This window comes from Sminthopsis crassicaudata, chromosome 2 (genome assembly GCF_048593235.1).
Source record: "Sminthopsis crassicaudata isolate SCR6 chromosome 2, ASM4859323v1, whole genome shotgun sequence".
In the NCBI taxonomy this organism is placed as follows: Eukaryota; Metazoa; Chordata; class Mammalia; order Dasyuromorphia; family Dasyuridae; genus Sminthopsis; species Sminthopsis crassicaudata.
In genome coordinates this window covers 87,462,164-87,490,036 of record NC_133618.1, presented here as the reverse complement: position 1 = coordinate 87,490,036, position 27,873 = coordinate 87,462,164, and the positions used below count along the sequence as shown (strand labels likewise).

Genomic DNA, 27,873 nt, shown 5'->3' with positions numbered 1-27,873 from the left:
GTCTTAGGATCCCTTTACATTCTTAAAAATGATTGAAGACCCCAAAGAACCTTGGTATATGTGGGTTTTATCTATTTGATAGTCACACATTTTAAATTAAAATATATTAGTATTATTAGCAAAATAAAAGTTTTGGCCTTGGAGCCCCTCTGAAAGTCCCTAAAGCACATTTTTACAACTGTCACTTTAGGAATTCCTTTATTAATTCAACAAACAATTATTAGACCACATACAAGACATATGCTAAATGGTAAGGGAAACACAAAAATAAATAAGACACAGTGCCTGATTTACGAGATTTATAATCTGACCCTAGAGTAGCCACATATACAAAGAACATCAAAAAAGCCAGACAAAATTTGAAAAGTACCATGAGAGAATAATGGACAAAACATTGGTAAATAATCAGAAGATAAATACCAGTTAACAATAATGTCAGATTTATATAAGGCGTTAAGACTTGCTAAATGCATTCCTTACAACATCTCTAAAGGTAGGGAAAAAATGATTATTGTCCTGATTTTCAGATGAATAAAGCGAATCTCAATGGGATAAAACAATTTTTCCATCTTCACACAAACAGTAGGTACTAATATTTGAACCCAAGTGCCTCCTGACTTTACGTTCCATGACTTTTCCTCCTACCACATAAGCCTCCTTTGAGGAAGGAGTCCAGAAGACAAATCCAGGGAAGACTTCATGATGGCAAATCTCTTAACATCAGCTTGGTTCATTATTTTCTTCTCCCAGAGAGTAATTATCACTGTCTGCCTCTAAAGGACATTTTTTAAACATCTGTGAACTTATAAAAAGGGAAGCCTTTTGACATTTCTAGAAGAAAGGGACCACAAAAAAGAAAATTATGTAATAAGATGTCTAATGGACAAAGTTCTGGACATGGAAGCTGGAAAGAATTAAATCCAAATCCAGCTCAACCATATACTAGCTGTGCATCCATGAGTAAGACATTTAATCTCAATGAGCTTCAGTTTTCATATTTGAAAAAAATAGGCAAAATTCTACCCATAGCAACCACCTCCCCAAGTGCCTGTCAGGTTCAAGTGAAATAATTAATGTAATACATTCTGTAAATGTTAAGATCCTCCTTCAATGGTAGTTATTGTTATGATTATGGAAAAAAAATACTGGGAAATCCCTTGAATCTTTTTGATCTCTCTTGTTAGTATTGTTTCTATCCACTTGGACTGGAGGGCATTGCTAAATAGATTATCCTGGACATCCTAAGCCAAAGTCTTCCCCAGTTTATAGTTTCACAAAATAAACAGTGTCAATCCTGTGATCATCACTGTACTCCCAACTTAGACTGAAAACATTGGTGTCTATTACATTTGCCTGCAGTGATCATTCTTTCCACAAGCTTACTCTCCAAAGATGTAAATTAGGATGATCTTTGATTTGTCATAAATTCTCTTTCAAGCATCGAAGACTTCTCTTATTCTAGTACCAATTCAATCTTGACCCTTTTCCGTTCCTAGTCAAGAACCTGTAGACTCCTATCATACCATCTTTTGGCCTTCATCTTTCTTGACTTATAAGGTCTCAAGATTCTGGTTTCTAAAAGAAAAAACTTTCTATTATTGTTGGTGGAGAGTGTATTATTATTATTATTGCTGTTTAGTGTTTTAAAGTGGTAAAACCATAATGAAAGGATTCTAAAAAATTACTCCATTTCAAAAATGTAAGCCCTTGTACCTTTGCCAAGGATATATATGTTATTTATCTTAATGCAAATGCCCATCTGGCCTTTAAGGCCAGAGCAAAGAATTCATCTTTTTACTTTGTTAAGTGTATCAAATTATTTTATTTACAGCTCTACATAGATATCTGAATGGGACATCAAACAGAACCTGCATATGCAGGCAGATCACAGATTTAAAGCAAGAAAGAATCTTAGGAGTTCACCACTTCTATTTTGTAGAAACAGACTTGCATACAGTCACAGAACTTGTAAACATCTGAAGTAGAATCTGAACTCAGGTATTCCTGACTCCAGGTCCAGTGATCTCCCCATTACTCTATATTGCTCTTATTATTTCATACTTCTCAGATTGGCTAAGATGACAAGAAAAGATAATGACAATTGTTAGAGGGGTGTGGGAAAACTGGGACATATGCATTGTTGGTAGAGTTGTGAAATGATTCTAGAGAGCAATTTGGAACTATGCCCAAAGAGCTTTAAAATTTCATATTCTTTGAATTAGCAGTGCTACTACTGGGTAGTATATTAAAGAGATCATAATGGACTCACATGTGCAAAAATGTTTGTAGCATCCCTTTTTGTAGTGATAAGGAATTAGAAATTGTGTGGATGTTTACCAGTTAGGCTAAATAAATTATGGTATATAAATGTAATGGAATATTATTATCCTATAAAAATGATGAGCAGGCTGACTTCAGAAAAGCCCAGAAAGACTTTCAATAACTGATGTCAAGTGAAGTGAGCAGAACCAAGAGAACATTGTACACAGTAACAACAAAATTATATGATGATCAACTGTGATAGACTTCAAAGCAGTTCCAATAGACTTGAGATAAAAAGTGTCACATGCATTCATTAGAGAACTATGGAGATTAAGTGAGGATCAAAGCATAGTATTTTCACCATTTTGTTGTTGGATTTTGCTTGTTTTTTCTCCTTTTGATCTGATTTTTTAAAAAAGCTTTTTATTTTCAAAACATATGCATGGATAATTTTTCAACATTGACTCTTGCATAGCCTTGTGTTTCAGATTTTCCTCTCTTTCTCCCCATTCCCCTTCCCTAGATGGCAAGCAATCCACTATATATTAAACATATTAAAATACATGTTAAATCCAATATGTGTAAACATTTATCAATTCTCTTGCTGCACAAGAAAAATCAGATCAAAAAGGAAAGTAAGTGAGTAAGAAAACAAAATGCAAGCGAACAACAACAAAAAAGTGAGTCTGTTATGTTGTGGTCCACATTCAGTTCTAACAGTCTTCTTTCTGGGTGTAGATGGCTCTCTTCATCACAAAATCATTGGAACTGGTCTGACTCATCTCATTGTTGAAGAGAGTCATGTCCATCAGAATTGATCATTGTGTAATTTTGATATTGTTATGTACAATGATCTACTGGTTCTGCTCCTTTCACTTAGCATCAGTTCCTATAAATCTCTCCAGGCCTCTAAAATCATCCTGCTGGTCATTTCTTACAGAACAATAATATTCCATGACATTCATATACCATAACGTATTCAGCCATTCTCCAACTGATGGGCATCCACTCAGTTTCCAATTTCTTGCCATTTCAAAGAGGCTGCCACAAACATTTTTGCACATGTGGGTCCTTTCCCTCCTTTGTGATCTCTTTGGGATATAAACCCAATAGAAACACTGCTAGATCAAAGGATATATACAATTTGATAACTTTTTGAGCATAGTTCCAAATTGCTCTCCAGAATGGCTAGATCCGTTCACAATTCCCCCAACAATGTACCAGTGTCCCAGTTTTCCCACATCCTCTCCAACATTCATCATTAGCCAATCTGACAGGCATGTAGTGGTACCTCAGAGTTGTTTAATGGGCATTTCTCTGATCATAGTGATTTAGAGAACCTTTTCATATGTCTAGAAATGGTTCTAATTTCTTCATCTGAAAATTGTCTGTTCAAATCCTTTGACCATTTATCAATTGGAGAATAGCTTGAATTCTTATAAATTTGAGTCAATTATCTATATATTTTAGAAATGAGGCCTTTATCAGAACCCTTAAATGTAAAAATGTTTTACATTTGCAGATCTTGTCTGCATTTGTTTTGTTTGTATTGTTCTATTGTTGGCGGCTCTCTGCAAAAAATTGTATTTTTGATTGAGACAGCAGATCTCCTCCCAGAGAGCAATTGGAAGTTTCTGGAGATGACAGAACATTACATATTGGCACCCAACGAGGGGCAAGGACTTTTGCTTATCCTTACAAGGACTTATTCTGAGCCCCTCAGAGGAGCTAGCCGTGACCTTAGCATTTTGGAGCCCGAACAGGGCTCTAAAGTAGAGCAAGGTCCCAATGAACCTTTTGCGAATTTTATGGGACGTTTGCAAACTACTGTCAAAAGAACTATTGGAGAAAATGCAGCTACAGAAATAATGACCAGACATCTGGCTAAGGAAAATGACAATGAGATTTGCAAAAGAATTATATGGGGACTAGACAAAGATGATTCTTTAGAGGAGATCATAAGACGCTATGCTACAGTAGGAACAAATGCTTTTTACACCCAGACTATGATGAACATGGAAAGACAAGGTCCCTCCTGGCAAGGGACTTGTAGAGAAATTCATCGATGTTTCCAATGTGGAAAAATTGGACATCTAATAGCTCAGTGTAGTTATGGAGATAGAGTGAGAAGACGGAGGGAGAACAAGACCCAATACCCCATATCCAAAATGCAACAGAGGACTCCATTGGGCATCAGAGTGTAGACTAATTCAGGGAAATGGGATGAGGGGTCCAGGTCCAGGGCCCCACGCAAAAAAAGACTTGGGGCATGGTGGCAGCTGAGGTTACACCCAAAGAGCCTTTAGAAGGTCAGGACTCTGATGTGATCTATCAGCCGAAAAGCAATCACATGGAAGAAAGGGATTACCTGATCAATCAGCCAAAAGGCAATCAGATTGCAAAAATGGATCACACATGGGGAGAATACAGGCCTTTTAAACCAACAGGGCTGTGTCCAGGGCAAACAACTCCAATGTAATTGCCAGATGATGAGAAGAGATTTAGAAAGTGGTAAAGAGAAGGAAATTAGATAGATTAACTGCCTGGGGGAGAGGGTTTGCTTGTATTTCTTCAGATGGAGAAGGAATCAGATGGGTGCCAACAAGTCATATTCGCCTTGTCCAACAGAGAGAGACAGAAAAAGAGAAAGACCTCAAAACCAAGGAGAAAATCTAAGAAACATCTGACACTGAAAGAACATGGCTAATAAGAAGACTGTTAAAGAACTTTAAAACCAGCAGGAATCATTGCATTTACTAACACAAGATGAAACTAATGGACAATGGACTTAAGGACATTTATAAATTCTCAATTTATGATTATTTGATCATGTTATTTGTTACATACTTCTAGCATGTATTATGTTACTATGTTACTATGTGTAATCTATGTAATTATGTGTAATGCCTCCCATATTGATGGATTTATGTTTCAAGGTTATGACCACCCTATGTTCTAAATCAAAAGAAAGGGGGAGATGTTAGGTTCTTACTAAGTGCTAATGAGATAATGAGATATTAGGTTCTTACTAGATGCTGAGTCAGTACTTAACAATTCTCTAGTTCCAGCCTTTGGGGGGAGTTTTACCCCTTTGAACTTCTGGGGAGGAGCTTGCATGCTTAGGAGGAGCAAGTTCATTGGTTGAAGTATTTTTTCCCAGAAGCCCCTGAGTTATTCCATGCCCATTCTCTGGGAGGATAAAGGAGGCAACATTGAACAAGGGAGAGAAGTCTCCCCTCTGGGTCAGAGTTGGCAGCTCTCTGCAGGAGGAGGAGTCTGGCCAAGAGATTGAGTTGAGACAGTAGATCTCATCCCAGAGGGCGATCGGCAGTTTCTGGAGATGACAGAACATTACAAATTCTTATCCCAAAAGCTGGGGTTTTGGGGTTTGTCAAATATTAGATTGCTATAGCTATTGATTATTTGCCCTGTGTTGTTCTGATTTTTCTTGAGCAGCATGAGTAATATAGAAATGTGTTTAGAAGAATTGTACATGTTGAACCTATATCAGATTGCTTTCTGTTCTTGGGGAGAAGAGAGGGAAAGAGAAAGGGAGAAAAAATTGGAATACAAAGTTTGCAAACGTGAATGCTGAAAACTATCTTTGAATGTATTTGGAATTTGAATGAATTTGGAAAAATAAAATACTATTAAAAACACCACCATACTGCCTCTTATCAAGGAAGGTAGACTAAGTTGTTGTGTGTGAATGGGTCCAAATCCAGACAAATAGACTAGAAATCAATCACTCACCAAATATTTATTGAACAAATGTGTGCTCCTCTCTGGACTAGGTACTGCAGAGAATATACGAAAAGGAAATATACTCCTTCCTCTTAAGGAGTAAATGGCCTCGCTGGAGAAAGGGGATTAAGACAATATACCTGTATATCAGTTTTTCCTTTTCTCACTTGCTGCCAAAAGTTGGATCCCATGTCTCACTACTGGGTGCTAGGAATAAAGAAAATAAGTGTTCATAGTATCTGATAAGTCATCACACCATCATTAAGCAGTTCATCTTGACAGGCTGGGGTTATATCATTTTTCCTTCCCCCTGATCCCACCAAAAGCTCTCATTCTTAATCAAACCAATCTTCTGAAGTGACAATCAACCTTTCTGTGAGTAGGGAGCCCCATTAGAACCTCAACCTCTACTCTATCCCTTTAATCACTTGATTTTCCATTTACTTTTACAAAAAGGAGGAGTAGTCTGTCTGTACTGGGGACATTCTGGGCAGGAGAAGCAGCCCTAATGAGCATGCTAGTGTACTTTATGTTTTATATAGCAGAACTGATTGAACATCATAATTCATCACTTTTCGTGGCCTTTTTGTCTCTATTAGGCTTCAGTGAAAGAAATTATCCCTGAATGAAGAAGAGAAGGAAGGAATATTGATACACTAGAGTGAGACAGAAAATGGAAAGGGAAGGATGGGCAGAGGAAGGTCAAGTGCTTTGGGAGTAGCTGGGTTGGCATATTTATGACAAGCACTTTCACAACAACTGTGTATCCCAAGGGAGACAAACAAGTTATGTTTGGAGCCAGGCCCCTACAGAACTGTTTTCCATATGGAGGATTTGGAGAAAAATGTCCTCAGAGTCCAAGAGCCATGAGGTCAAGAAGAGTATGGCTACTGATGGATATCTGGACAGCCTCAGTAATTCCTGGTCTGGTTCTTGGGATGTCAAGGTTCACTGAAATGACATGAGAAAATGCATGAGCTTCAGGGACGGGGGAAGGATTATCTCCAGGTATGGAACAAAGTCTCCTCAATAATCCTTGCATATGACAGGTCCAATCCTGTTTCTGTGACTTTGCTCACTGAAATTATCTCCTCTTTCCTTTCTATCTGTCCAAATCCAACTTAACTCCAATCACCTAGGAAGACTGTCCTACCTACTCTAGCCCATACTAATCTTTTCCTTCTCTGACTTCCCATAACATTTATAATGAAATTTCAAAGACTCCAGGGAGGGTTTCCAATTCCTCAAATCCCTCTATTCAATTCAATGAAACTCAACTGTTTAGAATAAAGGGAATAGGAAGGGAGGGAAAAATTTAGAACACAAGATTTGGTAAGGATGAATGTTGAAAATTATCCCAATTGTTTCCCTTAATTATTTTCTTTTTTTTTTTTTTTTTCCTTTTTGCTGAGGCAACTGGGGTTAAGTGGCTTGCCCAAAGTCACACAGCCAGGAAGCGTTAAATGTCTGAGGCCAGATTTGAACTCAAATCCTCCAAACTTCAGGGCTGGTGCTCTATCCACTACACCAACTACCTGCCCCCTTAACTAGTTTCTTAAAAGTGTCTAGATAAAAGTAATTTACTAAGACTTTTTACTATTTTCCCACATTCAGAATCTAAGAATGGATGGATGGATAGATAGATAGACAACAAGAACGACTAACATTTATCAAGATCCTGTACAAATACTATCTCATTTGATCCCCTCAACAGTATTATGAGAGATATTATTACCTTCATTTTGCAGTTGAGGAATGTGATATGAACACTAAGTGGTGTCCAGCATCACATAACTATAAAAACTTGAAAAAAAAAAAAGTCCATAGAATCCAGCACCTCTGTTCTACAGATGAAGCATGTAGAAATCAAGGGACTTGGTCAGATTCACATAACTAATAAGTGTCGAAGGTCCAAGTTCTTTCTTGCTCCAAATCCAACAAGCAATCTATCCACACCTCTCTCTCTCTCTTAAAAATAAAGCAGAACTATCATTAGCACCTAGTGTGGGGGGAGGGAAAATATTCTGTGAATTTTTGTGGTGAACTCCATTTATCCTTCCACCAGGCTCAAGGTAGGGGCTCTTAAATTCTGGTTCCTGTTGGATTCTCCCTGCCTCTGAGTGAAGACACCCATCATATTGCCTTATCTTCAACATCAGTTTCAACTTCAAGTCTGGTTTATTTATCAGAAAATAAGATGACTGATCCCAACTCATCCTTCACAAGTTTGGAAACTTTAAGAAAGGGAAGATGGGAAGAAGATTAAATAATAACTCATGGTTTCTTATTCAGTGTTTCCAAAACAAAAATTCTGCCTTTGACATAGAGATTTCCTCAGTTGTGAAATAAAGCTGAGGAGACTAGCCAAGATAGCTTATTTCAAACAACCTTTTAAGATCTGTTTGGTTGTGTATTGGTGCTATTTTTTCCCCTCAGTGCTACAACACTGAAAACCTTTGATTATTTATAATACCCACTGAGTCCATCCATTTCATTCAGTTTTGCAACATTTTATGATGTGTCTGACTCAGGGAAATGGTGTATCTGGCACTGAGAAGACTCATATTCCTTTATTTTTCCTCTTTAAGATTTTCTTCTCTTTGGCATACACTTTCAAGGGAGTAAGTTTCAGCTGACCATGTGAATTTCTCCACCCTCTGTTCAAATTTGTCCCATCTTCCAGAAGATCCTTTTAATTTACCCAGTACAAATTTGTTTCCCGTGACAGCAAATCTTGTCATGCCCTGGAATTTTTACTGGCAAGAACCATCTCTTCCAGATGAAAGGAATCAAGTCCATCTATTGAGAAGATGATTTCCTCCATTGGCTTTGGAGAGATCTTCTGTGCCCTTCCTAGCTCAGTTTTTAATTTCAGGTGCCATTGGCTGTCTCCCAATAACTTTTTTTTCTTCATGTGATTTTTTTCTTCTATTAAAGCTGATTTCCTGGTGGACCAGAAGGTGTCCCTATTTCATGGTTTGACCCTGAAGAAAATTTTCAAATTTAATCTTCAGGGCTTTTCCTTTGGACATCTTCCCTACTCCAGGCACATTCAAGATGCACCAACCTCTTCTGTGGCAGGGAGGAAATCTTATTGATACAGTTTAACTACTTTTACTATTTGCTAGGATTTTACATATTAGCCTTTTTTGAAAAGCTGTATTTTTCTTAAATAATAGCTCTTGATTTTCAAAATATGTGCAAAAACAATTTTCAACATTTACCATTGCAAAATTTTGTGTTCCAAATTTTTCTCTTTCCCCTCCATAGGAAGTAATCTATGTTAAACATGTACAATTCTTCTATACATATTTCCATATTTATCTTGCTGCACAAGAAAAATCAGATAAAAAAGGAAAAAAATTAGAGATAAAAAAACCCAAGCAAACAATTTCAAAAAGGCAAAAAAACTTAGGTTGTGATTCACATACAGTTCCCATAGTCCTCTCTCTGGATGCAGATGATTCTCTCCATCACAAGTCTGTTGAAATTGGCCTGAATCATCTCATTGTTGAAAAGAGAAAAGTCCATCAGAGTTGATTATCAAATGGTCTTGTTGTTCTGTACAATGCTCTCTTGGTTCTTTGAGTAGCTGCATTTTTAAAAGAGAATAAGGAAAGGAATAAAATATTTTAAGTTTTGTAAAGCATTTTATCTATGTTATCTCATTTAATCCTCACAACAATCTTTTGAGAGAGATTCCATTATAATGTGCATTTTGCATTTAAGGAAATAGAGATCAAGTATTTGCCCAGAGTCACACAGATATTAAGTGTGGATTATGTATGGATTAGAATTCAAATCTTCTTGACTCTGAATCCAACACTTTTTCCACCATGCCAACTAGCTACATCAAACTTAATACATTTCAATGCATTCTCAGTCACAGAACTTTGGCCATCTTTATTCATGATATTTAGGTACAGGAAAGATCCTTCATGGACTCCTCAAATCACACCATTTATTCTTAAGCGACTACTCCATTTATGAAGAAAATAAGCAAGCAGACAAAATTCCCTTTCACTCTCTTTCCCTATTGGTCTTCCTTTCAGTCAATATTTCAGTCAACCAAGTTACCAGATCTAAGTTGTAGATTTTGTTGTATACTGCAATGGCCTTTCTTGGTACTCATGTTGAAATTCCTAGATCATAGTATCATAGATTTAGAGACAGGAGGGACCTGTAGTTGGAAAATTCAACTACCTCATTTTTAAAAGATGTTAAGAATTGTCAAAAGACTTGTCCATTCAAACCTAGAATGTATTCAAAATTCAGATACTTTCCATAGTATCATATTTCTTGTGAAGGGAAGAGGTGGAGAAGAAAGGTTGAATTTTGGGGTATCTTCATTCCTGACTTTGCTTGGTGATTATAGAGCTGGCCAGAAGGTCAAAGAGATTATGTCACAAAGCCTAGAATCCAGTTCCCCAACTTTATCCTCTAGCTTTGCAGACTGTAAGCCTCCCAAGAATCCTGGGTTTTCATTTCTAATTGACTGGTCCCCAGAAATCTGCCTTTGGGTGATATATTTTAGGCAGAAATAACAACATTGGTAAATGTTGGAGGCTGTGAAAAGTTGTTTTGGAGAAGACACAGTTGTTATAGAATGCTTTGTCTAAAAGGGACTTTAGAAATCTTCTTGTCCAACCTGTTCATTTCATAGTTGGGAAAACAGAGGTCCTTTCTAATCTCATTCTGAGGATAGGGGTATTTTCATTCTTCCCAGCTTCCTTTACTAATCCGTTACAATTTACCATATAATTACAGAGCTGGAAAAGGACATGGAGGTCCTTGATTTACTTTCTTAATTTTTTTGTTGAAGAAAAATGTTAAGTCCTAGGAGTAAAATTCAATGATCTGGTGGAATTTGAAGCTCAAAGACTAACCCTTAGACCTCCATCTCATTCTACCTCTGTCATCAATCTATTTCTCTCTGAGATGAGTTAGAAATTCTTAATTTAAAACTATCTCTTTCAGGCTTCAAGGAATGGAAGAAGGTAGAGATGATGTAGCCTTTAGCTATAATATTCTGGGTTTGTACAAACCTCATGATTATCCTGTCAACACCACCCATTAATTTACATAATTCAAGCCTATCTTCTTTCGGCTCCAATGCAGTGCCCTGGGCATAATAGGTACTCAATAAACATTAGTGCTAGCAATGATTATGAGAAGAATGGAGAAGTTCAACCTTATTCATCTTCACAAAGTAAATCTCCAGGTAAATTTGCTAATGTTATGCAGCCTAGACTGGTGGCTAGAGTCTTGGACTTGAAGTTTATAAGGCCACTTCTGACAAGTTCAAAGCCCACTCTGACAATGAGTAACTCTGGGGAAAACAGAAGAAGAAAAGGAGGAAGAGTGAGTAGTAGGAGGAAAACAAAGAAGCAGCAGCAATAGTTGTTGTTATAGTGACTAATAATATGTGTGTGTGTATGTATATGTATATGTATATGTATATATAATCCCTCCACCAGGAAGGGATTTCAAAATTCAAATATGAAATGTCTTTTAAGGACTTCACAAATTTTAAAACATTATAATAACAGAATGCACACTATCATAGTATCATAAAGTAGATACCCAATGTTTATTGAATTCAAATGAAAATGATAAATAACCCAAGAAGCATCATCAAGGTCCAAATGTTAAAGCAACCCTTTTGACACCTTTTCAATGTAACTACCTTGCACACTGGATAGAGGACAAGGCTTGAATTCAGGAAAATATGAATTCAAATCCTGTTTTAGACACTTACTAGTTATGTGATTCTGGGCAAGTAACTTAACTACAATGTACCCTCAGTTTCCTTATCTGTAAAATAGGAATAATGATACCTATCTCACAAGGTAGTTGTGAAGATCAAATCAGATAACATGCAAAGTTCTTTACAAAACCTAAAGAACTATATTAATGTTAGTTTTTTTGTTGTTATTGTTGTGTTTTTTTTTTTTTTCAGGAGTATATGTATTTGGTAGAAAAACCAAAAAAAAAAAAAAAAAAAAATGTCAGAAGCTATAAGACAGCAGCATTGAATTTCAGTGTTAAACACTGGAGATTGTTTTATCCATCACTTCTCCTGAAGAAGTTGTCAATAGAAGTTCGTTTACTATCTCTGGCACACAAAAACTAGCCTAGCACACATTGCTTAACTTCTGTCCACAGCATTTAAGGGAGAAAAGTTTTAATTATAGACAGCATGACAGATGTCCAGTCCCTAAGCCTCTTCTTGCCTCACGTTATTTGTTATGAGTCATTTTGGATCACGTCCATTGAAGCACCACTTTTTGCTGGAAGCATCAATCTGTGGTAAGGAGTACATGTTGATGGATGGACATAGGAACCACTGGAGAGATTGGCCACAGGCTTCAGTTCATTCAAAATGAAATGACCTTTCAAATCTTTCTTTGTCAATTTGGTTTCCCTTCATCCCACTCTGAGTCTCCCTCCAACCCCAGGGGAAGAGAGAGGCATCCCAAGATTGCTAAAAAATAAAAAAAAATAAAAAAAACTTGCTTAATTTCTTTTTTTAATTTTTGGATAGATTTTGTTTTTACATAACCTTCATTTTCCACTATATCCCTCACCCTTCCCCACAGAGAGAGTCATTCTTTACAACAAGAAATAAAAAAAGAAAAAGGGAGAAAGATATTTGGCAAAACCAGCCAACACATCAATCAAATCTTATAGTATATGCAGTGTTTCAGACTCAATGTTCTTCACCTTGGAAAATAAAGGATGGAATTGGTCACTTTCCTTACAATGTTTGATTTTAACTTTAGTTTAGTTTTTTTTTTTTTTTTCTATTTATATTGTTGAACTGGTTTTCCTACTAATTGGGTCACTGTTTGCAACTTGGAATAAGGAAGTAAAAATTGTTTGCAAATCTTGTTACCGTACAGACATAAATGTTGCTGAATGATGAGGATCTCATGAAAGGAAGAACATCCACTCAAACTGCAGAGTTGTAAACTTAGAAATTAACAAACAGTACGCAGGAACTTCCTGAGATTTTATAAAGCACTTCAGAGCTCAGATTTTGTAAAAGGAAGCTCTTCATTTGGCCAAAATAAAAATTAGCTCTGCTGTTGGTCAAAAGCTAGAGCCCTTGGCCCTTTGCTTCCCTTGTGAAAAGATTCTCTGCATACAGTGCAATTTAAAATTGTGTGCTGCCTTTTCCTGATGAATTTAGCAGCTGGCTGATGAGAGATAGCAGAAAATAGAGAAAAGAAAGATAATGGAATTCCAATCTCCTTTTATTGATGTGAGAGTTTGGTAGTTTGATTGGGGGTGGGGAAGGTGGGAAGAGACGGAGGGGCCCAATGGAACCAGGTATGTTATCTCTGAATTTTCTGGATTTGGGTATTCTTGGGATTTGAGAAGAATATTTCTTATGCAGGTCAAAAGGAATGGGGAGCCATCCAGCTAAAGAGATTTCATGCTTGACTGCTGGGAAATGGCCAAAATTATGATCTATTTAAGAGAGCAAATTAAAGAAGCAAGTGGACCAGTTTAACTACTCCTCAGGTTTGGTAACTCTGGCTCATGTCTTGGGTAGCTTCTTTATCACAGAAACCTTTTTGGTTCTAGAAATAGCTTACTTTTTAATGGTTAAGTCAGGTTACAGACCATTTATACCAAAGCCCTCATAGCATCACTTTTTGTAATAACAAAGAATTGGAAACAATGTCAGTACCCATAGAGCAAGAAAATATAGCACCAACTGAAGTATGTTAATGTATTGAAACATTATTGTGCAATAAGAAATAGTAAACATGAGAAGACATATGAAGTGATGAAGACAGAAGTAAAAAATAACATGCATGATGAATATAGTGAATATCAAAAGGAAGCCAAGTTCTGGATAATTTTAATAATTAAAAATAATAACTTCAATTTTAATCCTCTGGAGAGAAAAATGAAATATACTTCTCTCAACTTGGTTTATTAGGTTGGTGTTTATGCAAGGGTAAAACATGGCATATGTTGTCAGACAGGACCATGGAGTTAGTTGCTTTTATTTAAGCTGTTCCTTTGTTACAAATGAATATTCAGCACTAGAAGTGGGGGGAGGGAGAAGGTGGAGTCACAGTGGAAATGACTATGATAGGAAAAAAATTAATAAAATTTATTTTTTCCAAAATAATTCATTATAGAAAATAATTTTCATCCACACTACCACCTCTACAGACCACTCATGAAAAAATTTTTCCCCTTTGCTTTCTGATTGTCGATCTGTTTGTCTTTCCCCTTTCCTCCTTTTCCTAGGATATAATCTTCATGGACAGATGAAGCATTTTCTTCTTGGTAGGAATGTGTTTATGCTGTTTGTCAGAAATATAGAAATATAAAATAGAGGAAAACCTTGGATAAACCTGGCCCATTTTTTTATTTCCCTATAGGCTCAAAGTCATAGAGAATCAATCCCATTTTTGAGGATGCACAGAAAGTGAGATTTTGCAATTTTTGTTCATGAGCCATTGCAAAGAGTTTCTTAGCCCTACCCAGGTCTTCTCCCTTTTATGGTCAACCTAAGCCCTTTATTGTACAATTTAAATCCTGTTCTTTTGTTCTGTTGTCAGTAAAATAACCTGCTAAGAAATAAAAGGTCCTTCATCCTTCTCTTCTTAATCTGATTAATCCACAGTTCCTCATTTCTCCTTAGATTTTATTTTCTAATCTCTTGTAACTCTCCCAGGAGTCCTCTCTCAAATAATCTAAAATGATTTTCTCTCTCTCTCTCTCTCTCTCTCTCTCTCTCTCTCTCTCTCTCTCTCTCTCTCTCTCTCTCTCTCTCTCTCTTTTTTTCTCTCTCTCTCTCTCTCTCTCCTCTCTCTTTTTCTCTCTCCTCTCTCTCTCTCCTCTCTCTCTCTCTCTCTCTCTCTCTCTCTCTCTTTTTCTCTCTCTTCTCTCTCTCTCTCTCTCTCTCTCTTTTTCTCTCTCTTCTCTCTCTCTCTCTCTCTCTTTTTCTCTCTCTTCTCTCTCTCTCTCTCTCTCTCTCTCTCTCTCTCTCACTCTCTCTCTCTCTCTCTCTCTCTCTCTCTCTCTCTTCTCTCTCTCCCTCTTCTGTCTTACACCTTTCTTCATTCAACCTATTCCACAAATGTCACTTGGCTCTGCATGCCATTAGACCAATAAATGGGTCCATAAGTATTACATGAGCTTCATCGTTCTTGTTCTTTTCTATAAAAAAAAGACACATATAAACTCCTTCTCCCTCTGGTTATAAGTAAGAATTTGAAACTTCTAAATACATCACTAAAATAACAATAATAATAATCTTGGGGGGAAAAATACCTTATGGCCTTCACTCAACAAAAGCAGACTATAGACGCCTTTCCAAGGTGCTCTGAGTTTCTTGTAAAGAGTTAAGCTGTCATTTGCTGCCAACACAGTGAGCCAACTTGTTGAAGTTGACGAAGTTTTATTAGTTCTGTTTTTCCTATATTCTGCCTTTTTTTCTGAAGACAAATGAGGGGACCCTGCTTAAAAAGCCTGGCTTGCATTTTGGGTTCCTAGACACATAACTCTAATGAATGTGGTTGAGCTCTTTCCACCATACTGATGGGTGTCAGTTTCTTGGACATTATTTGGAAATCTGTAACTCAGAGCAGGCCTGTTGGTGTAGTGGAAAAAACATTGATCTAAGGATCAGGAGATTTGGACTCTTGTCCTGGCTGTGCCATTAATAAGGTACGTGACCTTAGTCAAATCATAACCTCTGGGCTTTGGGCATTTTCAACATGTAAAATGAAGCGATTAGACAGAGATCTTTCAGGCTCGTTTCCAGGTCCAATCTTTCAGGATTCTAGGACTCTAATCTCTCTTTGCACATTAATAGCCACCAAAATACTCAAGTTGCTACAACCAGAGGAAATAACTGTAATTCTGCCTGTTTCATATGCAGTTAAGAGACTCACATTTGGCTTTTCTAGTTTTTAACTATTCAAGATGTGTAGAGCCCCAGCCTCTATACCCAAAGTATGTAAAATCCCTGGGAAATTAATTTTCAAAGTTGATTCTGGGCCAGTAGCAAACTCCAAGCTTTGCTTCCCAAGTCTCAGATTCAGAGTTGTCTAAAGTTCTATTTAAAGTGGTATGGGTGGGTTTTTTTTGCTTCGATTGTTTAAATGACTGAATTTTATGATACTTTAGCATTCATAAGCATTCATGACCTAAACTCTATGATTCAGGAGTGTATGAGACAACAAGCAGAATGGAATAATTTTCCTTTTGATTTTATCATCTAGTTAATGGAAGGTCTCCTCCTCTTATGATTATCCTTATAAATATCTAAATCTAAATCTAAAGATTGAGTAAAAAGAGCAAATACTGTGGAGCAGAAACTATTGCACTCCTGACCTTAAATCCCAATTATTGTGTATCAGTTCACAAATCTTTTCACTTCAGTTGTGTTGCTGATAAAATGGAAGGGACATTTGAGAATTCTACTGATACAAATCCTGATTTCACTATTGTTACGGATATTTCTGATAACATATCATCTTTTAAATTTAGGATTTTCCAACTTAGACAATACATTTTCCATACAGTCTAAAGTTTATTGATCACCATTTTCTTATATGGGATCAGAGATTTAGAATTAAAAGGGAGATCTGAGTTCTTCCAATCAAACTCCTAATTTTACAGATGAGGAAACTGAGGTTTACTGTGGTGAAATGCCTTTCTCGACGTCACACTGGTAGAATAAGTAGCAGCAGCAGAACTCCAATCCTGTACTTCCAATACCTAATCCAGAACTCTCCCCAATACTATGGTGCCTCTCATTGCTTGATTTCTATAGCACTTTTCATTCTCAATTTTTTAAGAGACTTGTGATATGCATTATTAATTTAGCATCTTAGACAGTACCAGTATGGGAAAAGTAACTAGGAAAGAAAACAGAATTGGCAGAATTTAAACAAATCTAAGGCAGCTAGGTGGCACAATGAATAAACATTGGGTTTAAAATCAGGAAGCAAGATCTTTCTGAGTTCAAATCCAGACTCTAAAATTTAGTAGCTATGTGACTCTGGGCAAGTCATTTAATACTGTTTGCCTCAGTTTCTCCTCTGTAAAATGATTAAAGAAGGAAATGTCAAACACGCCAGTGTCTTTATCAAGAAAACCCCAAATGGGGTCATGAAGAGTCAAACAGAAAAAAAAAATTAACAACCAATTTCAGGCCTGGAAAGCAGAGAATGAAACATACTTGCTTCTTATTGATAGAGGGAGAGAATTATAGAGATAGCATACTATCAAACACCAATGTCATAAAGTTATTTGGCTTTCATTAAATGTTTTCCTTTATTAAAGAAGGGAGTTCAATATTGATTATATCTGGAAATTACTGATGTACTAACAAAAGATATCAATAAATCTTATTTTAAAATATTTAAATCCATGTAAGAAATAATTGGCAAATACAATTATAATCAATTGGACCCAAGTAAAGCACTCATAATTAAGTTGCAGGTGAGTGTCATGCCTTTTCTATTTAGCTCCTGGAATTTAATTTAGCCACAGAAGAATTTTTGTCTCCATATTTTTTCTCTCTCAGTGGTTAAGACACTCTCACATACTCCCCCTATCAAGTTTTTAGTCCCCTAGGGATTAAGACAATACTTGGGCTTAATCAAATACTAATTGCTTTATAATATTAGGATACTTAGTGCCTCTCTATGTGTGACTGTAAATTATTCTCTGCAGAAGACTTGAATAAAAATTTTTTAAAAAGGTTCACAGAAAATAAAGATTTGCTTTCTTAAAGACTGCCTTCTACCCGACTTCAAAATATTCAGATAAAGGATGAAAAAAAAAAAAAAAAGAAAAAGAAAAACAAACCCTAGTCAGTCATTCTGATGGTTTTCCTCCACTTAGGCAAGTAACTGCAAACAAGGTGACTGAATTTGTCACTTCTAGGGAGATACTTTTTTCATTGTTTAGAAACAGCCTATATTTTTCCCATGGACAAGCACATCAACATAAGAAATCTTTTTGAAAAGTTTACTTATTTCATTTAACTATAAAAGAGAAAGTGTGAAGTAATATAGCAATACTTAACCAATCTCTTATTATACGCTTTTTTAAATCTATAGAATGTTGTAACTTAACACAGATACAACCAACATAAGGGTGTTATTAAGTGCTACCCCAGAAACACTGAATTACTACCAACGAAATTGAAAGATTTCTTTAGTAGGGAGATTTATTCTGGAAATTCAAGTAACAGCTAAGCAAAATGCATGCAATTTTTCTGTATAAATCTCTCTTAACAGATTGAGGAATAAATCTTTTATTTATTTGTTTGTCCCATTTATTTCTATCTGGAAAACCAGAATTCTTGAATAAAAGGAGAGCCCAGTCCCATCAGGATCTGTAAGTAGACATTTCTTTTCTAAATTCTAAAGGAAGAAACAATACTTTTTTTTTTTTTTTTTTTTTTTTGAGAAATGCCTTTCAAGATATTACATGAAAACTAAGATTCCAATCCAAGGAGCCTGCCGTCTTCCTGACTGTCCCAAAAGCCGAGTTGAGGGCCATGTTTAAACATTCTGTGGTATAACTGCTAGGGAGGATAAAAGATTTCTTGTTGTTATGATTTGAGAATTGTATTTTGGCTCCATTTCCCATGTTCTCTTTCACATTAAGTGAGCTCTGATTTAACCCTTGTTAGGAGATATGTCCTTGACATATTTTTTCCTCTAGAAGGAAGGACACTTGTTCAATCAAGTCTCTGTAGGACTAAGCAGGCCTTGAGGCATTTCTGCCATTGAAAGTTGACCTCCAGTCTCCTTTTCCCATTATTTCCACAAGACTACATGTATTATATAGGCAATGTTATTGAAAGAAATGGGCCCATTTTTGTGCTGACTCAGCATATGGTTTCTCTTTTCCAGATTGCTAAAAACAACTTCCTTGTAGGGGCAATAGCTTCAGAGTAAGCAAAAAGGCAGAGAAATACAGAAGAGCCTTAGTTCCACCTTTCAGACTTGAAGAGTCCCAAAGCATAGTGTGAAATGCCAGAGAAATGTTTCAAGTTTATTTAAATTTTAAAAAAGAAAAAGAAAAGCCTCATGGGGAGTTAAGTCCCAGAAAGTTTCAACTGCTTTTATTTCACAAAAGCAATACACGAAGTTGCATTTATCCCAGATTTGCTTCTCTAAAGACATGGTTTCTTTGTAGCTTTTAAAGTTCTGGACAAAAAAAAAAAAAAAAAATGCAAACCACTAGGCTCCTATTTTATAAGTTATAACTAGAATATATTTGTCTGGATCAAATGTGTATAGTATAAAAGGGAAGTCTGGGTAGCATATGCAACGGTCATAAAAGGGCCTATGGCCCAGGCCAGGTCTGGGTCAGTACAGTTCATTCCCTTCCCCCCACCCATTCATGTCTTGGAGTATTTGGAAATAGGGGTGTGTGATGGCTAAATATACACACTTGGGAACACAACTGTGAGGCAGCATGCCCCTGTTCTGACACGTTTTCTTAGCATTTCTCCTGGTCTCAGGTCCCTTCAGAGACACTTAGCCAGCAAGCTTTGGCATTCAGAGTTCCTGGGCTGCTGCAGATCCGCCAGCTCTGAACTCCAGCTCAGAACAGTAACCTTTCAGTATGTTTTGGTCTTCTGGGTTTTCATCATCTTAGAAGACACTGCCTGCCTTCCCTGACTCCTTAATCAGAGCATTTTGCTGTTTAAGGAGAGCCCTGCAGTTGGCATTCCAGAGCACTGGGACCACCAGCTGAGCTTTAAACAAGTACAGATGTGAAGAGCAGGAGAGACAAGGGGACATTCCTCTTCCCGCCCCATGCCTGAGGCCAAGGAAGGTACAAATATGCTGGAGGCCTGGGCAGCAGGGCACTCAGGAAATCCCATCATGTCCCAAGATTCCCTTGTCTGCTGGGTCTGGAGGATGCCCATTGGGTTGGGGCAAAGAAAGTCTCAAAGAGAGTCATGATTCTTGGGTTCAAGGGCCAAGATTTCTAAGTTTAAAAGCACCCAAAAAGGTCCTAGGAACTGACTCACATCATGTCAAGCAATCTTTCTGTCTATATTTCCTCAAAACGGGCATTATCTATTTCTCTAATGCACTAGTATCTGAACAGAGTGCTGCTTTTTTCAACCCCCTACTTCATAACCTATAATTCCTATCCCTTAAAAGTCCCCCTTTCAAACAGGTAATAAATAAGCAGAACCAAAGAATCCTTTCATTCAGAGATGTAACAAGAAGGTGGCAGCCATTTGATGAAAGGGACAGTAAGGGAGCAGGACAAATGAAATTAACCAAGAATAAGGATTTTCTTCTACCCCACAATCCACTTCATACCTGCACCCTTAGTAAAAATAAATAAACAGAAATACTCAAGCCAGGGGCCAGTCTAGTGTTTGAGAAATGAACTATTAGGTAGGGTGTTGAGGACATAGTTCCAGATCTCAAGAGGTATAGAACCTGAATTTAATTCTCCTAATATCATCAAGCTCCAAGATGGAGAATTCAGTTGCAAATCAATTCCTATTCTTAAGTTTTTGAGCTCTTTGCCTAGAGAGTGGTCCTGGCATCTGCCTGTCGGAACTACTATAGACAAACCTCTCTGCCCATTGTCCGTGGGATGGGTGAATGGAAACAGGGAAACCAATTCTCTCAGCTGTCTCCAGAACAAGAGATTCAGGCCTAGATGGACTTCAGAACCACAGCTTGTCCAGATTACTGACTCTCCATCCTCTCCACCCTAAACCAAATAGCTCTCAGTAGTTTGGTAGAGAGGGAAAGTAAGAACCTGAGTTGGGACAATAGCTTCCTGTTTTTTTTCTTTTCTTTTTTTTTTTTCTTTTCTGGAAAGTCACCATATAAACAGACCATCTCCCTGTCCCCACCTGCTCTCCACTTCTGCCACCCTTCTTAGAGACTCCAACTGTAAGGGATACTTCAGGGATTCCTGGGAAAATCCTAGCATGTGATCCATGTGCTATCCATGTGCATAAGAAGCTGGGGCTTCTTAATCTCTAATCCCCAAATCTCCTAGTGTCCCCTTCTGGGTCAGCCCCAATTCTTCTATTTTGATCCTGAGACAGGGATGAAAGAATGAAGGGCCCTCTTCTCCATCCCCATGGCACGATGTAGAAAAAAAAAAAATTAAGGACCAAGTCCTACTGCTGACTTAGCAATTTAGCGTGACAGGTGCTTTTAAACAAGCAACTTGGGGCCTCGGTTTCCCTTTATGTAAAATGACTAAACTAGATAACTGTATGCGTTGATTAGATAACCCCTTTAGTTCCTTTCAATTCTAAATTCTATGGATCTATGAGCCACCTTTTTCTTCTATAACAACCCATAGCCCCTTCTCTCCAACCCTTAAACCTCCCCGGTAACTAACTTGTCACCCAAGCAACAACCTAAGAACTTTCTTCTGTCACTCTGGGACCCTTTCTGGCTTCAGTTATCCATACCTGCACACACACATACTACATCCCCATTAGAAGTTCCTTCTCCCCGTTCACATATACCTTCATCTCAAAACGTCCGAGCGCCGGCTCCCGAGCCTGGCTCCCCTTTTTAAAGAAAAGGAAACAGCATGAAAATGGGCTGGGTAGCTCAGCGAGGCAGGAAGGCTACACCTAACCCTATGATCTGTTCCTCCTCCACAGATCCGGCCCTTTTCCTCCTTTTTTCTATCATCGGAAACCCGCCTGCGTTTGAGCTTTTTTTCCTGTCATCTCAGCGAGCCGGGGACCCCAGCAGCCCCCCTCAATCCCGCTGATAGCGTAGCGCGGCCTCCTCCTCTGAGAGGCGGCAGGGATGGGAGGAGGGAGCTCGAGAGCATCTCGGCGGCCCACACGGGAACCAGCGGAGGCGCAGCCGGGGAATCGCCCAGTCTACCTGGAAGTCTCAAGCCGCGGGAGGAACGAACTCCTTGGTGCCGATCTGCTCTCTGAGTATAGAGGTGGAAAGAGGAGCTCTCTCGGCGCGGGAGGACGAGAAGACGAGCAGGGCTGTAAATCTCTGGTGACCATGCCCTCCTGTCCCTGTCGCTCCCAGGAAAAGTGTGCGCTCTGAGCCGCCGACTGGAGAAGAGAGAATGAGAGCGCGCACGAGTTCGGGACAGGTAGGCGGGCAGGGTGGCCGGCGGCAGCGGAGGAGAGGAGATGCTGGGCTAAAGAGGCTCGCAGCCCCTTGTCGGGCCTGGAGGAGCCGGCTGGAGGGTGCCGTGCCACCTGGGCGGGGAGAGGAAGGGCAAGGTCCCCGCGCTGCACCCCTGCTGAACAGCTAGCACCTGCAGCCTTCCAGCGCGCAGTCCGGGAAGCCGGGAGCTCATTCCCACCCCTGGGTTCATGGTAGGGTCAGGGCCACAAACAAAGGCCAGACAGCTCAGCCCTCGGCGCCGAACAGTTGTGGGAGGGGGTGTTTAAACACCCTCAGCAGCACCCAGTACCTTTCCAAGAGAGCTGTTACTTCTGAGTCTGGGAGTTCTCTTCTGGGGTGGACGCTAACTGTGGACTCCGGGGAAGCTTGAAGGTTATTTTCTGACTCTCTCCTATTACTGTTTAGAACCCCATTAGACAGTACATTCAGACATGCCCCCTATGTGCGTGGACTTCTCTAAGGACCTAATTCAAAAGCAGAAACTGGAAGAAAAAAAAAGAAAAGAAAAGAATGTATCGAGCTAGATTTTGTTAGGGGTATAACGACACAATAGCAGAGAGAACAAGAAATTATACTGCCAGCAATAGGGCCTACGTACATTAGATTAGCAAAATTAACGAGTTTTCCTATTTGTGTTTCTTTTTTAAATTTAAAGCATTGTTTGGCTGAACAGATGTCCCTGCAGCAAACCAATCCAGATAATTTAGTTATCCTCCTAACGAATTCTTTAAATCACCCCCCAGACCAGGATTTAGAATAGTTCTGGATCCATGAGGACGCACCATATTTTGGTGAGTTGCTAGGTCTCTGTACAAATAATTATATTTTGATTTTTTTAAAATCATGTATCTATAGACATCACTCACTGCAAAATTCATCTGTCCTTTCATGAGAAAATCTCAGCTGCTATTCCTCAACATGGAGAGACACAAGCAACAAAATGGATCATCTTTTTAAAGTTAAAGTTTGTTTTTTAAAGGGGGTTGCCCCATAGACAGAAGGAAGTTTTGCAAAGAATTCTGATGATCAGAAGAGAGTATAAGTGGTCACTGACAGCCCAATTTAATCTCAACAAATTTTTTCTTGATTTTTACATCACCAAAATTTATAACCCGTGCTTAAAGAGAATAAGATATCTTGATGGGGAACTGAACTATCCATGTGTAATTTTCTTAAGTCTGAAACTGAGAAGATAGGAAAAATCTGACACTTCATTAGGTGATAGACGCTGAAAAACCATTACTACAGTGGGCTATGGCCCCAGATTTATTGTGAACTAAGTAAGACATGCATAAATGTGCCATCAGTGAATAGCATTTGTTCTTTGTAGCTATCTCATCAATGGCATCAACTACCTCAAAGATTTTTATTTTCTTTTTTACAAATAGACAATTAGTGAACTGATTTCTCAAGTCTCCCACTTTCTCCTCACTCCCTTTTAGTGGTTAGTTACTAAATTCCCTATTTAATTTGTGGGCAAAATAATGTGTAATGATTTTTAATCAGCTTCATGTATAAGTGGTTGTCAAAAATGGGGTACAGGGTTTCCTAATTACTTTCGGTAAATGGCTAGAACCCAAAGCCAAAGTATACATAACTAGCTGCCTTTAAATTACAATAAAGGGTAGAATTTACAAAATCAAAGCAATCTCATGTGTGAAGTGGACTATGTCATTTACTTAGTTTTCCAGCCCCCGATGAACAGTTTTTCTCCACCTAATTAAACACATTCTGTGACATTCTGGAGCTATATTTTGTTTTATGTAACTAGAATTCCTTGCCAGATTTTAAAGAAAAGAGCAAATATATATTCACCTAAGTCCCTAAATATTCTTTCATTTGGATCCAATCATAAGGCGCTAATGCCTCCTTCCAGAAAGCTACCCATAGAGACTCTTTTTGAATACAATTATATAGATCAGTAGTTAGTTTGTTTTAAAATGACTAGAGACTAGACATATAAATTTCCTGGGATTAAGAAAAAGACTGTAAATCTATCCTATGCAACTGGTTTGCCATTTTTTTTTAATGTGAGATAAATTATAGTGCGTAAAAATCCCCCACATCTAGTTTATTATAAGGGAATCATTTTCTTTGCTGCCAGAGAGGTCCATAATGGTGAATTTTATTGTAGTTTAGATACTTGTTAAATCTGGGTGATTAAACAAACACCTTTAGACTATATCCCTTGAGAATTCCTCTTCTTCCTCACAATAATCTACTATTGAGAAATATATATATATATATATATATATATATATATATATATATATATATATATATATATATATATATATATATTTAAACACACATTTGCTGGAATCAATTGTGAGCACAGCTAAGAATCTCCCCCAAATAATTATGTACCAAACAAAAAATTAAAGATTTAAAATCTGGGGGGAGCATCTAAAAATGCTTCCTGTCAGCACATAGAGAATAATCCAAACCAAAATCATGTTTCTGCCGTTACTTTTTGCTGCACTGTCTGTTTTGTGCTGTCTGCCCTCTGCAAGGAAGCTAGAACCAGTTAGTGACCAGCTTTGCACAATCACATGTGCATGTAGTTTTCAGTTTGTTTATTAGAAGCCTTCAGTTAGTCTTTTTCTCTTTTTTTTTTTCCTTAAGAAAGAAAACCTTAAGCTAAGATAAAATGCATGAGAATCTATATGTTTATTAATTGGGGAATTTAACTTATCTCCCCTTTGCTATTCATCTGAAATTAATTAAGTGTGTAGAATTACAAGGTGGGTGTATCCAAGCCAGCAGGCCTGGCTCTGGCTAATCAAAAGGGCATTTGTTGAATGAACACAATTTAGTTAAGGTTAATCCAGTGAAGAGGATACCTCCCTGGTCTTAATTACTCTAGGTGATAGATTGTGAACTGAGAAAGTAGGAAGGAAGGGAAATTCTGTCCTACTGAATACCAGGATTTTCTAATTTAATTTAGCCCTCTGTTTTCACAGAAGCAAACAGTTTCCAGCCAGAGAGACCGAAGACCTTTTGAGTCCTCTTTTATTCAAGGTGGGGAAGGGAGGGAGGGAGGGAAAAATGGTATGAAAGAAAATAAAAGCTGGGAGAGCTTGAAAGTTTCAAAAATGCAGAAAGGAACTTGTTATTTATAGACATGTCAATTTGTTGATTTGATCTTAGCTCACTCAGTGAGCCTTTTATAACTTCTTGCCCTTGACTAGCTGACTGCTCAGTCCTCAGCTTTTGCATGCCCGAGGTCTGCAGAAATAAATGAGCAAAGTCCATATGCCTCTAGAACTGGATGGCTGAAACAGCTGCATCTGAAAAGTGGGACACTAATATGTAGTATTAAATTATACTGAAAAGATGTTTAAAATTATGGAGAGATTGCAATGAGATTGTAAGCAGATACATCACTGGAGGTGTGGTCCTTGTAAAGAATAACCGTAAGAGAGAATATGCATTAAAACCTACTTATCAGCTTTTAAATATTATTAGTACATTATTAATAAAGTCATTTCTAAATAACTAAATCAGCCTTTACAAAATTGTATCTACAAACAAGTGCTTGAGATCTTTACTTTCCATCAGGATCCTTTAGGCAGACTCTATAAAAATAAGCTATTTCAAATTCAATGTCTTCAGTTTTTTTGTTTTCCCCATCCCTGAAAACAATAATTGTATTTCCTTATTTATTTGTGTTCCCATCCAAAGAACATCTGAACAATTTGTTTTCTCTATATGTAAGAACCAGAAAAAATTATCAAGTGCTTTGCCCTATTTTTCAGCCTCCTGATATATTTCTGCTCAAGTAGGGGTTTCTGTTTCTGATTTATTAACATTTGATCCCCTGGTTTCCTGCCATTGATCAAGCCTAATACTTAGCTCAGTTGATGAGTTTTATATGAAATCTGATATTTCAGGAAGAGGGGAGAGTTAGTACCAATTTTTAATATTTCTATCCTAAGTCTTTTAGGAGTCTAGCACTCATAGAAGCCACCCAGCAAAAGCAGGCATTCTTTTTTTTTTTTTTTTAACCATATTTCCCTGACATACAAAGTTTGTGTAAGTGAAACATTTTTCAATAGAACAGATGTCTGGGCAGTGTCATTCATTTCCTACAAACTATAGGCACATTTACACACTACTGCCCAAACATGGTTTCTCCCTACTACTGACCAGCTGTTTACCATGCAATCTTTAGTTAAGACACGGTCAATAAGGTCAACTCCCTGCGAACATCTGTATTTGATCAGTTTGCACAAAATGGGCACCTTCCTAATTCCTGGTTATCCCCAAAGTCCCTTAAGAGCCAACAGTGATAATAGTTGATTCTCCACTACTGTCTAACATTTCCTTCTAGAAACCTTGTCTTCTTTCACCTCTCCAAAGTGCCACTCTCAAATCCCGTGTTGACGAACTGAGCTGAATGGGGTTTGTAGGCACTAATCCTGCAAATGGATGATTAAACTATTGGGTAATTCTAACTTCCTGCTCCTCTGGAAAGAGTCTGTCATGATGTTTCTCTAATCATTGTAAAAATATGGGCAATCGTTTTTTTGTTGTTGTTGTTATCTTGTTAATTTATTGGAGCAGCAAGACAGGGTAATAAATAAAACAACAACAAAGTCAATGTCAAAGTGTTGACAAGATTTCGCCCCTCTTCAGAACATGGGTGTGGTAATTTTGGCTTCTATGATGTTGCCACACTCCTGGATTGCAGACAAATAGAGGAGTATTTGACAAAGTTTACCCAGTTCTTTTTTGGCCAAAGACTTTACATCAGGGTCATTAACAAGTAATCCAGGTACTGTTGATCCTGCAAAGAACAAAGTGAAAAACCTCTTCTTTTTGAAAAGGTAGTCACCACTTTGGAAAGTTCTCTGGGACAATCTGATAGTCACAAGATTTTAAATTAATATGCAGAATCCATAATTTTAATCACCCAAATACATATATCACATAATTTTATATACTATATAATACCTTTTAAAGCTGAAGACAAGTTTGTTTAAGCATTCATTTCAGTGCAAACTTTGAAATTAAAAGTTTGTTTCCCATTAGGAAATATAAAAGATATTAAATCTTGTCTTATCAATCTCAAAGGAATGGGCATCCTATCAAAAGGTAATTTACAACTATCAATCTTCTCAGAGAGTTGTCATGGGGGAAGCACTTTGTAAATAAGCATGAGTGGTTATGACAGCAGTAAGCAACAAATATTTCCAGTGAACTGCTTACAAAAATCTGTTCACAGATTAAAAAGAATACACAAATCTAACTGCTCTTCACACTTAAAGCTGCTGTTATGGATGATGACTGCTATTACTGTGAGTAACTGAAGCTGAAAAAAATAAATCAATACATGTTGAGTGTTAAATGAGAGAGGCAGCCTAGTAATGGAAAGAGAACTGGGCTCAATGTCAAAAGAGATCTGAATCCAAATCCCCTCTATGATACCTACGAGCCGTGTGACCCTGCTTTGAGTCTTGGGCTCCTCATCTGTCAAATGGAAGTAATAATAACTGTCCTGCCTGCTTCGATGTGTTAGCATGAGGCTACTGTAAGATAACATAAAGCAATTCAAAAAATTTAAAGTGCTATGAAAGTTCTGGGTATTATTTTTTATGTAAATAACTAGATTTTTTATCTCTTTTATGGAAATCATAAGAGATAAATAAGTAATGGTGGGGGGAGGGAGAATGGCTAATAAGCCTCAAAGATCTCTTGATCTAGTTAGAGAGGATATATG

The 27,873-nt window shown here is 37.6% G+C and overlaps 2 long non-coding RNA genes across 2 annotated transcripts in view; one reads left to right on the top strand and one right to left on the bottom strand.

The window, feature by feature from the left end:
* Positions 1-201: 201 nt before the first annotated feature.
* LOC141554633 (uncharacterized) lies at positions 202-22,283 on the bottom strand. Its single transcript, XR_012485908.1, has 3 exons — positions 21,888-22,283; positions 7,742-9,598; positions 202-6,957 (listed from the first exon to the last, which is right to left on the bottom strand). It is a non-coding gene; the product is annotated as an uncharacterized LOC141554633 (long non-coding RNA).
* Positions 22,035-27,873, top strand: part of LOC141554631 (uncharacterized) — a 38,610-nt gene continuing 32,771 nt past the window's right edge. The window contains exon 1 of the long non-coding RNA XR_012485907.1: positions 22,035-22,113. This is a non-coding gene — a long non-coding RNA (uncharacterized LOC141554631). The remainder of the gene's footprint in view (positions 22,114-27,873) is intronic.